The sequence below is a fragment of the Taudactylus pleione genome, unplaced genomic scaffold, assembly GCF_031769625.1.
Source record: "Taudactylus pleione unplaced genomic scaffold, aTauple2 ptg000270l, whole genome shotgun sequence".
NCBI lineage: Eukaryota > Metazoa > Chordata > Amphibia > Anura > Myobatrachidae > Taudactylus > Taudactylus pleione.
In genome coordinates this window covers 1,697,643-1,714,112 of record NW_028284672.1, presented here as the reverse complement: position 1 = coordinate 1,714,112, position 16,470 = coordinate 1,697,643, and positions in this window count along the sequence as shown.

The following is a 16,470-nucleotide window of genomic DNA, read 5'->3' as shown; positions in this document are numbered from 1 at the left end:
TGATGTCACCCAGGAGCACCTGAAGCACGGGTCTCCTCATTTGTCACCAGTGTGTTTCGTATCACGCAGGAAACTTTGTCAAGGATAGTGGGTTTCTCATTTGAAGCCCTATTTATTTGAAAGTTTACTTAAAAAACTTTGAAAAACTTTATTGTTATTTTTTTTAATGAACACTCATGTCCGGAAAAAGGTATAATAAAAGCGCTAAGCTCATGGTAAAAGTTGCACCATTATTCTATGGAACTCTGTAAAGGTATAGGTAATGAATTTGTGTAGGTTTTAAAGGAGTAATACTGTATGTTATGTGCCTTTGGGATGAAAAATATAAAACTTTGCATACATATATATGTATATTCTTTGCACATTAGGCAGTGGAAGAATCCCTTGTTTGTTGCTATCTTGTTGTCTGCTAGTGGGATGTAGCCCTTTGTTAACTCCTGTTTCAGATTTTTTGCTTTTGTATAGATGATTTTTGGTTTCTCTCCAATAGTTGTCTTTAAATCTTCATCGAGGTGGAGTATGTACCAGTGTTTCTGGTAGATATTCTCTATTATTTTGTAATTGCCATTATAACGCGTTATTAGGGCAAGTTCTGGGTTTCTTGTGTTCTTCTGTTTGCATTGGATGATTTATTTTCTGTCTGGATACGTTATATGTATAATTTAATTTTGCAAGTCTTGTTCCTTATATCCTTTTTCTAAGAATTTTTGTTTTGGTTCTTCACTTTGGGGCCTATTTACTAAGCAGTGTTAGGAGACAGAGTGAAAAGTAATAAGAAAGTGATAAGGTGCCAGCCAATCAGCTCCCAACTGTCATTTTTCAAGCACAGCCTTTGAGATGACAGTTGGGAGCTGATTGGCTGACACCTTATCACTTTCTTATCACTTTTCACTCTGTCTCCTAATGCTGTTTAGTAAATAGACCCCTTTGTCTTATAAAGTCTTTTTGTCTATACAATTTCTGCGCAGTCTCTTCATTTGACCTCCTGGAATGCTCTTGATCCATTTTTTGTGGTAATTACTGGACACTCCTAGGATGTTATTTCCATCAACTTCTTTGATGTGTGTTCTTGTTTTTAGTATGTTGTCTTTAATAAAAATTTCCAAGTCTAAGAACGTGATGGTCTCCTTATTGCTTTGTGTGGTGAATTCTAGACCTATTTGATTTCCATTTATATAATTTTTGAAGTCTGTCAGTCTCTCTTTAGGTCCATCCCAAATGAAGAGGATGTCATCATTATAATGTTTCCAGCAGACTAAATTGTTCCTGTATATATTGTTCTTCCATATATGGTCATCCTCCCATTTTGCTACAAATAAATTTGCGTAACTTGGTGCAAATATCATGCCCATCTCTGTGCCTTTGATTTGTTGGTAGTAATTACCGTTGTACCAGAAATGGTTATGTTGTAATATAAATTCTATATTGCTCATGATGACATTTTTTTGGTTCGTTTTGATGTCCGTGCTTGAAGTTAAATATTGTCTTGTATGATCACATCCAATCTCATGATCAATGCACATATAAAGTGACTTGACGTCACTGGTGTATATAATATAATTTTCCTTCCATTGTAGTTCTTTCAGAAACTGTAATACTTGGATAGTGACTTTTAAGTCACTCTATTGTTGACTTACTATTTTTTGCAAAAAGTAGTCTATGTAGTGGGATAATTTGTAGGTCAAAGACCCTATTCCTAATGCTGATTATTTATTCAATGATTAACATGCCAATTGTTTTTCTCATTAATGACAATAATTTTCTCTGATTACTGTATTTGCAATTGTAAATGATGTATTAATTTATTTTAAAATATTTTCAGTTCTCTTACTATACATTACATTTTATAACTTGTGCAGTTAAGGTTATTACAGGCAGATATTCAGATGTGTCTCATCCTACAGTGCTTTACTTTCCCTCTCTAAACAGTCATATTTCAAAAACCTCATCTCCTCCCAGTCCTCAAACTCCTTGCATCTCTTCACCACTTTTATCTCCCTCCTCTGCCTACCCCCTCCTTGCCTCCCCTCCTTGCTCTCTGCCCTTGACTTTGCCACCTACCTACATCTAAAATTGACTCCATATGTCATGACATTATATCCCACCAGACCCTCAGCACTCCTCTTCCTCCTTACCCTGACCACCCCTCCCCATCCATCTTACCGACCCCTGTATCTGGAGAGGAAATCATGGCCCTCATCCGATCCTCCACCCCTTCCACCCCCCCTTGTCCGTATCCCTTTCCGCCTCCTCCACTACCTTTCTCTCCTTGCCTGTTCCCATCTTGCCCACCTCCTCAATCTCTCTCTTTTATCTGGCACTGACCCTTCTGCATTCAAACATGCCCTTGTCTTCCCCATTCTTAAAAAACCTACCCTTGATCCTAACACTCCAACTACCGATCCATTTCTCTCCTCCCTTTTGTCTCCAAACTCATTGACCGTATTGTCTACAACCGCTTTACCATCTTTCAGTCCTTCACCCCCTGCTTGACCCATTTCAGCCAGGCTTCCATTCTCTACACTTCATGGACACTCTCCTTACAAAAGTCAGCAATGACCTTCTTGCTGCCAAAGTAGGCCACTACTCTCTGCTCATTCTCCTTAACCTCTCTGCTGCTTCTGACACTGTAGACCACCCTCTCCCCATGTAGATCCTTCACTCCCTTGGTCTATATGATTTTGCCCTCTCCTGGCTTTCCTTCTACCTCTCTGACCATTCCGTATCTGTCCCCTCTCATGTCTTCTCTCCCCCCCACCATTTACAATAATGGTAGGTGTTCAACCAAGTTTTTGTTCTTGGACCTCTCCTATTCTCCCTCTATACAACTTATTTAGGTGAACTCATCAGCTCTTTTGGCCTACAATATTGTCTCTATGCTGATGATATTCAGATCTACCTTTCCTCCCCTGACCTCTCCCCCTCTCTCCTCACTCGTATCTCCAAATGCCTCTCTGCTATCTCTTCCTGGATGTTCCAGCGCTTTCTTAAACTTAACATGTCTAAGACGGAGCTGATCATTTTCCCACCCTCCCGCATAACCTCACTGCCCACAATTTCATTATCTATTAATGGCACAACTATATCCTCTAGCCCCCAAATGCTCTGTCTTGGAGTTATCCTTGACTCCTCTCTCTTTTTCAAACCACACATTCAGTATCTCTCACAGTCCTGCCGCTTCCATCTCAAAAATATTTCCAGGATCAGACCCTTTCTCATCCTGGAGGCAACTTAGACACTCAGCCACTCACTGGTCATCTCCAGATTGGATTATTGCAATCTCCTCTAATCTGGCCTCCCTGACTCCCACCTCTCTCTACTACTATCTGTCCTCAATACTGCTGCTCAGCTCATCTTCCTCTTCAAACATTCTACATCTGTCTCCCCTATCCTATAAGCCTTACACTGGCTCCCCTTCTCCTTCAGAACCCAATTCAAGGTTCTTACACTCACTTACAAAGTCCTCCCCCATTTACACCTCTGATCTCATCTCACTTCACACTCCTGTCCGCCCACTTCGCTCAACAAATGCATGCCGCCTCTCTTGCCAACTGATTACTTCTTCCCACTCCCGCCTTCAAAATTTTGCCTGTGCTGCTCCCTACCTCTGGAACTCTCTCCCTCTCCCTATCAGACTCTCCACCTCTCTACAAATCTTAAAACAAGCTCTCAAGACCCACTACTTGATCAAAGCCTTCCTGCTCTCATCCTAACCTACTGCTCCATGTTTATTTCTCACTGTGTACCCAATCTGTGTCACCCCTGTATGTCTGACCCTCCCCTTTAGAATGTAAACTTTCATGAGCAGGGCCCTGTTCCCTCGTGTGCATCTCCTTCCCTTGCTCATACTATCATCTACTCCAAACTACACAAAGGCACCTACCTAAAACTAGGTTGCTGATGACCTGCTACTTTTGAGTGTTATGATCGCTATTGCAGCAATGTTTATAAACCATGTCCTTGTCCTGCATTGTTTTGCACTTTAAGTCGCTATTTCCTTGTTTGCTTATTTGTTTATGTACTTTGTGAGGCGCTGCGGAACCCTTGTCATAGGCAAATGCAGGAGGGATTTCCGTCTGCCTGGAAACCCCTCACCCCAGCCCATACCATGACCACAATAGCAACAGGAATGTAATAGAATTTTACTAGTGCTGCATGTTCTTCACAGTATCACAAATGAAATAATTAGCACCACCTGTGGATCTTTTAAAATAAATAAATACACCTGTGCACCAACTAGAAGATCTGGAAAACATTCAGTATTACTGCTATAGACTGTGCTGCTATAGAGCCCAATATGTACATATATGTCCAGGGCAGTGCTAGGTTCCTCTGCTGCTCCCCCAGACTCCCAGACTTGCTCTAATGCTCTGGAATAGTGCCCACATCTAAAATAAAAACATTCAGCTCAGGCAGGATGACCCTACTGCCGCATTTAATGACTTCCTGCGATCGCTGGTCCTTTACATGCTGGAATTATGATACAAAATATACTTTGTATGATGCATATTAAAGCTGGATAAGTGCTAATTCTACCCTCTGCATGGACTGGCCACACTCACTTTAAAATCATTTGGAAACCCCCCTCTAGAAATCCTGCGTTTGCCACTGCTTGTGGCCAATGGAGAAAACAGCTACCGAGGGGCATGCACACAAAATTAGTTAATCTCCATTTAGCCTGCATACTTGATAGTCATTCTGCCACTCTGGAGCAATCTCTTACCTGTGATTGTCTGAGTTGTGTAATAGTAACTATTGGTTTACTACTGGGGGTAATATTATGTACCTTGCTCCCCACTCCACTCTTTTCTCTCACTGGGAATTATTAGGAGACAAGTCCCCTCCTTTCTCACTTTATACTTTCTTAGACTTGCGTGACAGCTAAAGCTATAGTTTATTTATTACTCTTCATCAATGTGAAAATAATGCTTGGTTCTCCATGCCTATACATATATTATTGTAGATAAATTATTAAACAAGGACATCTCAGAAACTCTCTGCTCTGCTAAATTAGAGATATCACTAAGAAGGGAATAGATCCATGGTGGGCAAATTACGGCTTACAGATCATATGCAGCCTGTCATGCAATTTGGTCCGGTCCATTGTCTCTTATGAACTCCATTACTACATTCCTTCATTGTGCACTGCAGAGGAAACCCTTATTACATTCCTTCACTGCTCAATGCCTAGGAAACCCTAACCTCCCCCTTCCCATAGCCTAAACATAACCCTCCCAGGGGGTGCCTAACCCTAAGTCCCCCAGGGAGCCCTAAAACCTAACCCTCCCCCATCATAGCTGTCCGTTCCTAGGGCGCCCGGCTTACCTTCGTTCGGTATGCCGGGCCTTGGGCTCCCGGCGTAGATCAGGATTTCGACACCTATCATTAGTATCTTGCCGGGATTAGACAGTTGGGAAACCGGTATTTCAACCGTCGGGTTCCCGACTGCATCCCGCCAATGGCATAGCCGCTGCATATTTATGCAAATGCCTTGGGAGGTTCCTTCAGTAAAAAGACACCGACTGCCAGCTTCTGAAGGTGCAGCATCGGATCAACTGCATGGTCAACGGCCATCTGAGAAACCCTCGGGTTACTAAGGATGTCCGGTGAAATCACACTGCTGGAAGCTGCAAAGCTCCGTCCAAGGATGCAGCCGCTGGCCTCAGCATCCCCAGAAAAGGGGGCCGACAAGCCCCTGTTTTCTGGAACACTGTCCCCAAATGCCAGCAGCATGTCAACTATGATGCAGCTTTTGGGGCACTTGGGCCACTGTGAGCAGCATCGCAGGACCTGAGCTGTACATGCAGAGTGCGGCTCCTGTGCTTGTGCAGATCTTCAATCATTTTAGATTTACATAAACATTGTAGCTCCATTAGGGGTCTATTTACTAAGCCTTGGATGGAGATAAAGTGAACAGAGATAAAGTACCAGCCAATCAGCTCCTAAATGCCATGTCACAGGCTGTGTTTGAAAAATGACAGTTAGGAGCTGATTGGTTGGTAACTTATCACCGTTCACTTTATCTCCTTCCAAGGCTTAGTAAATAGGCCTCTAAATCTCTGAATAAGGCCCACCCTGGGAATAGATGAATAATTTCTGCAAAAAGCTGCCAAACCTAACATACAAGAAAATAAACACAGAACCGTGTATCTGAACAGTTTGCGGAGTTGCAGTATACACTGGTGTCAATAAAGTATTTCAGGGGATGTCTTGAGACAAATTCTAATATCCAAATTTCATGAACATCCCCTGTGGTCCTCCACCTGTGAAATACAATGTATATGTGCCATTAAATATTATTACAATTAACTAAAAAAACACAATTTAACAATGATCTTACTTGTCTATCTCCCTCATATCGTTCTTCAACTAGGTGGAGGCTTTCTAAAGCTCTTTAGGGCATCAAGCTATGATAAACTTATGCAAGCCAATAGGCGTATGACACAGTACAATGCTATAAGTGGATAGACAATAATCATAGAAAGCTACACACTGTTTCTATACATTGTTTTTATAAATCAGATCCTCCATTTATTTCATGTATGATATGTTCTGATATGTTGTGTATTACTGTATAATATCTCAAGGTGATTAGTGATTACTTTATATACTGTAGATTGCACCTTTGTACTTTGATTGTACTGTACCTATATTTTTATTTATGTTTATATATTGTTAGCATTATCGTTTTGTAAAAAGATAAAAAAAAAAATTATATATGTAAAAGATTCTTAGAAACCTATGAGCCAATCAGCAGGGGTACAATGGTCATTATACAGAATACAGTTTGCAGAACTTATTGCGCAAATTAAAGGAATCGTTAAGTAGATTATTGGTTAGAACTTTGTATGTAGCCTGTGTCATAAAATAAATATGCAATTTCCGTGAACACACCACAGGAACTCAGTATAACTGGTTTGTATGTAACGTTATTTATGTTATTCTCCTTGCTGCATTGTCTATCATAAGGCTTTGGGGAACCATAACCTTTATTATTTTCTGCTGCTGCTGCTGCTGCTGCTGCTGCTGCTGCAGGACCCCGCTGCTGGCTGTTCACATGCATCATGGCGTCCTAGCATGTGGAGAGATGCATTCATTTCCCCCTCTGTGTCCTCTTACACAGCGCTTTTCAACCTAAGCCTTTCATTTTGTTTTCATACTACTATACCTGCAGTCCACAGCTCTGTACATGCCTATAGCCACAGAGGCATAATCCCATCTCCATATTCGTATTGTATAGATATATTATAGACTGGGAATATATTGTAAATAAAATAAATCATGTAAATAAATAAATATATATATATACAGTATATAGTTATACATATATATATGTGTGTGTGTGTGTATATATATATATATATATATATATATATACTTGTTTTCTCTCCCTCAAGTGACGTGATGGCTGCTGAGGGAACAATGTCACATGAGAGGGACTGGATTCTGTGTGTCTCTCATTAACGTGGCAATGACATGGGCTGTATGACAATTATCTGGCACCTGTCATGAAATGATGCTTCCCATCATTTGTGGGAATGTATGTTGGTTCTCAGTATCTTTCTATACACGCCACATTATATATTTATGTAAGACCAATATATGCTCACTTGTATCCTTAACGCTGTAGAATAATGTCATTGCACACAGTGGCATATCTAGTCATTTGAGGGCCAACTGTATAAAGAATCCATTTACACATGGGGTTAGACGGGAGAGATGGTCCCCAGGCAGTGAGGGGTTAGTAACGGTTGTACCCTCTGCTACTACGGTGGCTTTGCCTTTGGTTGTAAGTACTGCTCATGATAGATCATTGCTGGTATTTATTTATATAAGAACTGTTTTACATACAGTATTATCAGGCCTTAAAACAAGGATTGTTTTCAGAGCTGCGCAAATTTTGCCAAGGCCCCCTAGAAAACCCCCCAGAAAAAAACAGCAATGAGGGGGAGGGGGTGCGCCGTGAGCTCCTCATCCAGGGGCAAATCCAGAGGGGCTGAGATCAGTGTGACCGCACACCCCCACCCCCACAGAGGAGAGGAGACTGCTGCTACTGCTCAGCTTCAGCAGTCTCCATGGTCCCACTGCAGCCCAGCATACAGCAGCGTGTGCTGGGCGGCTGACAGGAAGCTGGCATTTATTCTGCAATGCCGAATAACCAGCCCCTTTACCGCAGTCATGAAAACACACAGGTCAGTGTGTTAACGCAGATTCAGATTGTGTTTTCGCCACCCAAAAAAATATGTTCAGGTGGAAGAATGGGAACCAATTGAATTGGGTGTAAAAGAAATGCAAAAACATACGTTTTGAAACAATATTGGGGCTACTTGAATTCCCCACATAAAGTGAGATGGATCAATCTTTGGAGAGAGAAAAAGTGGCGCTGCAGAGAGGCTCCAAGCTGGACAACCGCTGGTAATATTTATTACCAGCGGGCACCCGACCCCTTCTCTGCAGCGAAGCGTTGTAGCCGGAGGCTGGAGTTCTATCCCGAAATCCAGCGTCCGGCTCTCCCCACGGGCACTATGGGAGAGACGTCATGACGTTTCCCCCATAGTTCCGAGGAGCAGCCAGCAGACTGGATGCGATGCTGGATGCAGGAGCAGGGTTCAAGGTAAGTATTTTTTTTTTAATAAGCTGCACTACAGGGGCATTATTATGGGGGCAGGGGCATTACTATGGGGGCATGGGCAATAATGGGCATTACTAATGGGGCATGAGCACTACAGGGGCATTACTATTGGGGCATGGGCACTACAGAAGCATTACCACAGGGGCATTACTGTGGGGGCATGAGCTCTACAGGGGCATTACTGTAAGGGCACTACAGGGATATTACTATGGGGGCATGGGCACTACAGGGGCATTACTATGAGAGCATGGACACTACAGGGGCATTACTATGAAAGCATGGCACTACAGGGGCATTACCACAAGGGCATTAATATGGGAGCATGGGCACTACAGTGGCATTACTATGGGGGTATTAACATATGGGCATTACTATGGGGGCATTACAATATGGGCACTACTACAGGGGCATGACTATGGGGGCATTATCATATGGGCACTACTACAGGGGCATTACTATATGGGCACTACTACAGGGGCATTACCTCAGGGGGCATTATTATAGGGGCACTGCTGCAGAGGGAATTACCAGGGGGGGCGCCAAATTACTGTCTTGCCCCTGGTGACAAAAATCCTAGTTTCGGCCCTGGCAGTGTGAGAGACCTGTGGCATATGGGTGTGTACATGCCTTTCACTATCAGGGGTCGATTCAGACCCGGACGCTAAGCTGCGGTCTCTCGCTGCCAAAAGGGGCGGGTATGCAAATTCCACGATCGCGCTGTCTGGTGTAAGGACGCCCTCTATGACTTAGAGAGTGACGTCAGAGTGATCGCACACCGGTATAAAGACGCCCACTCCACCGCAAGCACTGCGATCTCTGCAGGCTGAAATACGTGTACAATGACGCTTCCATGCTGATTATGCACACCCATAAAACTCAGTTTTGACGCCCAGACATGCCTATGTTCGCAGCACCACTCCCCCGTTCACAACACCTTCCCCTGTTACCACCCACAAACGGCGCTATCTGTCACTCAAGGTAGCACTCAGTCTTTGTGTTAAGAGCGCATGATTCCCGATCGCAATGATTGGTTCGCGCATGTGCACTGCGATACATATGCATGCGCAGATGGGCAACAAACGCCCATAGCATGCGTCATCGGCTTAGTGTCCGGGTCTGAATCGGACCTTTAGTCCTAATCTCTCCCTAAATAAGTAGAGGTATAAAAATTGCATTATTTGTGAGGTAAAGATGAATTCAATTTTAACACTTATGATTTGTGGCCGGCTATGCGACCAACTGGATGGCTGGTTATTATTATTGTGTCATGATAATGGGCCTATTTTTATATGGAGGCCTAAAGCAGTAGTCCCAATCGCCCCATTGTTAGGGCCATATTTCATTTTTATTAGGCGCCTGGACAGACCTAGGTCATGATGGCGATGGCGGGGAGATAATGGAGCCCGGTGCCAGCTTTTGCAGAGGCAAAAGACGGCATGTTCCCTGTGCGCATGCGCTCCCGGCCAAAGGGGGCTGGTGGGCACAAAGCAGAATGTGTTAAAAGTTGAAAGAGTGCGGTCTTTTCCTGCTCATCTTCCATGAGAGCGCACATAATGCCTAATTGAGATGGCATTATATGTTAGAGAGAAGCTTTACTTCTCTCATTTTACTAAATACAGTTTGGATGCAGCACCCATTGAAGCCTATGGGGTCCGTAGCACTGTTATTAGAATAAAGAAAGGCTGTGGCTTCTCTGCACTTTTCTTAATTCTAAATCGTGAGAAATTAAGTTAACAGCTTTCTCCAGCAATAATACTGGAGAAAAGCCTTAATTTAGTTTACTAAATAGACCCCTTAATCTTACGCATTTATTAATGGCTCTGAGATCTATGTATCTCAGTCATCTCTCCACTGAAAACTGATTGGGTGTATCTGGGTGATAATGAGGTGTTTGCATATAAATTATGGGCTGTGCTGTTCTGGTCGATCCAGAGATCCGTTTTATTTCAGATAAATCTCTTGCGCCAAGGATAGGGCTGGTGCAAGCGCTCAATGTTAATGATGATGTCGACATTCTGAATGTACCAACACACAAAAAAGCCCAGCAGCGGGCTGGTCGGAAATACCTGACTTTTAAAACTGCGATTTTCTTCTTTACGTGCTCACAATGACTCGTGCCTGGAAAAAATTCCCCTCCTGTTAGGGACTGTGGGCCTGATTCAGCAAGGAACGCACGGATGCAGACGTGCGCACCCATCACCTGCGAGTATATGCTAATAAATGCATACGCACGCAGAATAAGCAGACGCCTAGCAATACACAATACCTCCCACTTCCCTTAACGTGTGTTCTGTTATACCACGCAAGACAGCGGAAACATCGGTAACATCGAGAACCATCAAACACATTAGCATATTAGTGGTTGACCTGACTCCACGCAGGATGCGTGCCGCTTCCTGTGTGCAGCTAGACCTCAGGCTACGACCATCGCCGTAAGGGCTTTATTATGCACGCCAATAAAACGCCGTCCAAACGCACAGACAAGCCTGCGTTTGCTCGTCCACCCCAACAAAATGTCACTTCTTGTCAATCACTCTTCTCTGGGTCTGCATTGCTTCTGCATACACAGTACTCAATGCAAAAGCTAGTTCGCACATATGCATACGCATGCGCAGAGCTGAAACATCGGCCGAGTGCGTGCGTTCTCTCCTGTGCGTTCCTTGATGAATCAGGCCCTGTGTGACACCAGCCTTAGCCTGGGCTCTGGATTTCTACTTGGATGGATGCGTTATATATTTTTATTTTTTACAAATCAACAGAGCACTAAATATTTTATCCGAGAGTTACTTTCACTGTGAGATTAATAAAACAGTTTAGTAAAAATGTTTTTCGTAAGATGTATAAATGTAAACATTCAGATATACTGTAACTAATGCCTAAAGCTGCATAAATCTCACCAAACATTCTTCTGTGCATCTGTATATGGTGATCCACCTATCTATCTGCTATCTTTCTGCACACACAACAGTCACACACACTCACATATATTATGTGTGTATATATATATATATATATATATATATATATATAATATATATATATATGTATGCATATATATATGTATGCATATATATATATATATGCTAGGAGACAATTGGCCGTAAGCTACCCTTTGCACAGACCATTTCTTATTCAGATGGAGAGTTTCTCAGTGTGAGTTATGGCCCGGTGGGATGTGCATATTCTGATAAGGTAAAATAATAACATGTCACAGATACATCTGCCTGTGATATATGCGCCATGTCTAGACACAATGTATTAGGGTCATTTATCACTCTGGCTGGAAGAACACAGCAGTGTAGACCTGAAGCACTGCCTTCTGGGGAAGTTGTGGGGCAGATTACTAACGGGGTGTGTGCAAAAGCAGCTGATAAAAGTTGTGGTGTAGGAACGGTTAAGGGATTTAGGCCAGTGCAGGGAATAGAATGGCAGTTTTATGATGTGTGTCCTGTGCTAGAAACAAGATTACAGCTTCTGGAGTAATTATTTGCACTCAGTGTTGAGTAAAGGGTCTTCAAAGTGCACAGATGACTAGAATATAAATTGTTTCTAACATATACTGTAGTTATATGCCCCAATTGTTGAAATTATTATTTGCAAATTCTTGTTATTAGCTGCTGCAGTCTGTTAGAAAATGAGCATACAACACGACTGATACGTTCATCCAACAGTTGGTTTGTATCATTTTATTACACACCGTCATCGATATCGTTATTTATTTCTCTGAAATCTCTACTCATCAAATATATTTTGTAAGGTTATTTTTGGATATAAATATTCCATTGTAAATGTCATACACATTACAGTTATTAATATATATTAAGGGTCAAATTATATTTAGCAACTTCATTTTCCTGTTTTTGTATAAATGCACCCAATGTAGACAGGAAGTGCATATTGTACCCTCTAGGCCAGGGGCCTTCAACCTTTGGCCCTCCAGCTGCTGTGGAACTACAGATCCCCGGATGTCCTTCCACAGTTTTAGCATGTTGTTATAATCAAAACGGTGGCACGGCATGCTGGGATGTGTAGTTCCACAACAGCTGGAGGGCCAAAGGTTGAAGACCCCTGCTCTAGGCTGTAAGGTCTCATGAAGATGGATCTCTCTGCCTTTGGTCTCACATCTGTACCTCCTTCCTGTCGTGCCGAGATCTGTAGAATCCTGTGAGCGCAGCGCATACATCACCATGCTCCTTGCAACGCTGCCACCCTGCCCTTGAAGCACGTGCTCCAGCTTCACAGCAGCGAGCACCGTAGTAGTGTAGGATTTGGACATCGGAAACCCGCCATCAAATTTGTGGCCAGTTTCAGTGTTAATTCAGCTGTATTTTACCAGCGGATGGCCGTCGCTTCCACACCATCTGATGGTGGCTATTATCGGAAAGCTGACATCGAATGGTGAAAACACTGCCACCAAAACAAAAACATTGATAGTGTTGAACTACCGATAACCGAAGTCCATCCCTATATTAATGTATACAACAAGGTGGCATAGAGGAGCCTCCTCCAGCATCGATGCCAAATCCACCAGCATTCGGCCTCTGCCAAAGTCTCGGTAGCCCTGCCTCATTGTTATACTTGTTTTCTTCTATGTGTGACAGTTTTGTATGACATGTAGCGCAGACAGTCCAGCACTGTGGAGTTTTAAACTGGGTGATAATCTTCTGATCAGGTGAGTTGTGCCTAAAGATTCCGAATACTTGTATAAGTTTGAGGAAATATAAGCACCCTGTTTTGTTGAGGAGTTTTGCTAGTTCTTTCAGTTATGGGGTTAAAGGATAGATAGGGTGTAGCTAGTGAGTTGTCAATCAAATTATAAACCTATGACAGCGTAGCAAGAGGCAAGGCCTCTGCTAGTCCCAAAAATAGCCAGAGTTGAGGAGCCATCTTTCTCTTTGCAGTTTTCAAGCCCACCCACCCGACTTTCATGTTTTCTTCCAACAGGTGGAGGTGCAGCCTGGCGGGACACAGTGCTCCTGGGCGGCCTATTATGGCGTTAAGAGTGCCTGGATGGCATTTTCCTTTTGATAGCGGCAAGGTGGTCATCTCCTTAGGGAGGGACTAGGCCTTCATCTTAGGGAGGGGTCAAGGCTGATCCCATTAGAGGGGAATGGTACCGCTTCAGGCCAGTTTATGTTAGGGCGGGGATCTGCCCTCTTTATTTAGTTTAATACTTTATCGGGCTGTGGCCCCGGAGCACTGCTTTTTACTGCCACCGATCTTTCACAATTACAATTATAATCTGATAAATAAATATACGGCTGTGTCCTCTTTAAATTCCACATAAGCCTCTGAGTGTTTATTTCTAGTTATTTGTTAAGTACATAGCAAAACGTAATTTTAAAATAATGGCTGACTTATAGAGGCTGTATGTGGGCTCACTTTATCCATGCATTTAGTACACTGCAAAAATACGTACAGGGCAGACATGTATAAATTAATTTCAGGGAGAGAGTGCACATTGGGGATGTTCCTGGTTTAACAGGAGGGCAGACATGTCTACATTAATTTCAGGGAGAGAGTGCACATTGGGGGTGTTCCTGGTTTTACAGGAGGGCAGACATGTATACATTAATTTCAGGGAGAGAGTGCACATTGGGGGTGTTCCTGGTTAAACAGGAGGGCAGAAAGCATTTTTAATCTCCACAAAAGGTCTTGACTCCTACATGGCCTCTGAGATACTGGGGAGCAGATGTTGCCCTGTTCTTTCAGTAAGAATCTTCTTTACTTCATGACTTAATTAAAACAGCAATAGTTTAGGGGAAAAGAATAATTATTCATTAATAAAATGGAACATCTTAAAGTGTTAGGCAGGATTTCCACCATTAACATTGGCATGTGTGGCCATAATTGTGAACAACAGTGTGAGGTAGCGCTGGCATGTGAGCAGTTTGCAAACAAGGAAGTAAGGAAGTTTTATGATAACATGCCCTGCACATAAGCCTACTCTGTCATCAGTGCATTTGTGTTCTAACAAAATCTATAGGAGGGCGAGGATCTGCCCGTCGGCAGACTCCCATTTCAGGATATCAGACTGTGCTGCTGGAGACTCCAAGTGCTTGATTTTAGAGCAGGTGTGGCAAGTCTATGAAGCGGTCATAATAAGCACTTCTATAATATACGTCATATGAAGTAGAGTGTATGTAATAATTCTGACATATAGGGGACCAGCGTTCACAGTAAGCCATTATATGTGAAAGTAGCTGCATGTTTTTATTTCAGATGTGGGCTTCATTCCAGATCATTTCAGTAAGTTCAGGAGTCTGGGGGAGAAACAGAAGAACCTAGCACTGCCCTGGACATATATGTACATATTGGTCTCCTTATGCACTGGATAGTGTATTATTATACAGTATTAATAATTGACCCTATAGATGGTTTATATCAGTGCATGTGTTCCAGATCTCCAATTTGGTGCACAAGTGTATTCACACATTTTATAAGATCAACAGGTGGTGCTAATTATTTCATTTGTGCCACTAAGAGGATCTTAAAATCATGCAGCTTTAGAATTATATGCTATTTCTATTGTAGTCATCATGGTGTAGGCTGGGGAGGGGGGGGTTCCAGGTAACTGGAAACCCCCCTGTGTTTGCCTATGCTGCATGTACAGTACATCTTATATCCCAGCTATCAGGCTATACACAGTGACAAGTAGCACATTTCACACAAGAATGATGTCTGTGCTTAAGTTGGACTTTTACACAAGAAACCAGCAGCCATGAGAGACTCTGCGTGACTTTGCCCTCAGTCTACAGGAGGTGCTTCGGGCACTGCAGGATTTTGATCCAACAAAAGTCAGACCAACAGATGAGATACTGATTCATCAGTTTGTAGAGGGATCCCACAGTGAGATCATAGGCGCAGTTATGCCTACTTCAGCAACAGTCTCCAAATAGCTCATTCTTCAACTTCAAAGAAGCCACCATTAAAGTAGAGCCTTGAATATACTGTATAAGTAACATCCCGTCGGGTGTAGTGCTCAGAGCAATGTGACTTGCTCACCTACTCGACTGGGTAGGTTCCACCAGTGAGGTAAGGAGGATTGTCCTAGACACAAATAATTATGTTTTCTTAAACAGAGAGTTTTCTTTATTAAACACTGGATTTAATGCTCAAGGGCACACAGCTATACTATGTTTGCAAATTGCTCTCTCTCTCTGTGCTGTGAGTAAAGGTGAAGAGTCCTTGTAGCAATTATATCCTTAAAGTGTAGACATTCCAAAGGTAGTTATTAAGGTTATTAAGTTTCTTTTCTTTTGCAACACTTGAATTGAAAACGCTGTGGCTGGCCAGAATCATGCACTAATGAATTACTATCTACCTTTATACTTAGCAGCTTATGTGTGACTAGGCTGTGTACAAGGTGAACAGTGGTGGCTGAAGGCACGGGCTAGCAGGGATGTCACCTAGAGTGCCATAGCCTGAGGAGCACAGCCCTGCACCCTGCTTGAACAGAGGCCCTCACCACTGGCCGGCTCTGGAAAATCCCGCCCTCCACCCACCTGCTGCGTTATTGGTATACATTACACTCAGAGGGTGGAAGCGGGGTAGGGAAGGGATGTGACAGTGCTGTAAAGGACGGTGCTGGGTGCAGAGAAGCCGAGCGCCGGACCTGAAGGTGACACTATGCTGGGATGGTATGCAGTACACAATGTTGGGGAAGCTACTTGTCACTATTTATAGCCCGGCAGCTGGGACATAAGATGTATATGCAGGGCTACATGGTCAGCCTGAGGAAGCAGACACAGGGTCTGTGAAACACGTTGCTGGTATTGGTGCCTTCACATTTTTTACATTACGGTTTGGCACTATGGTTATTTTATAAATTATAATTA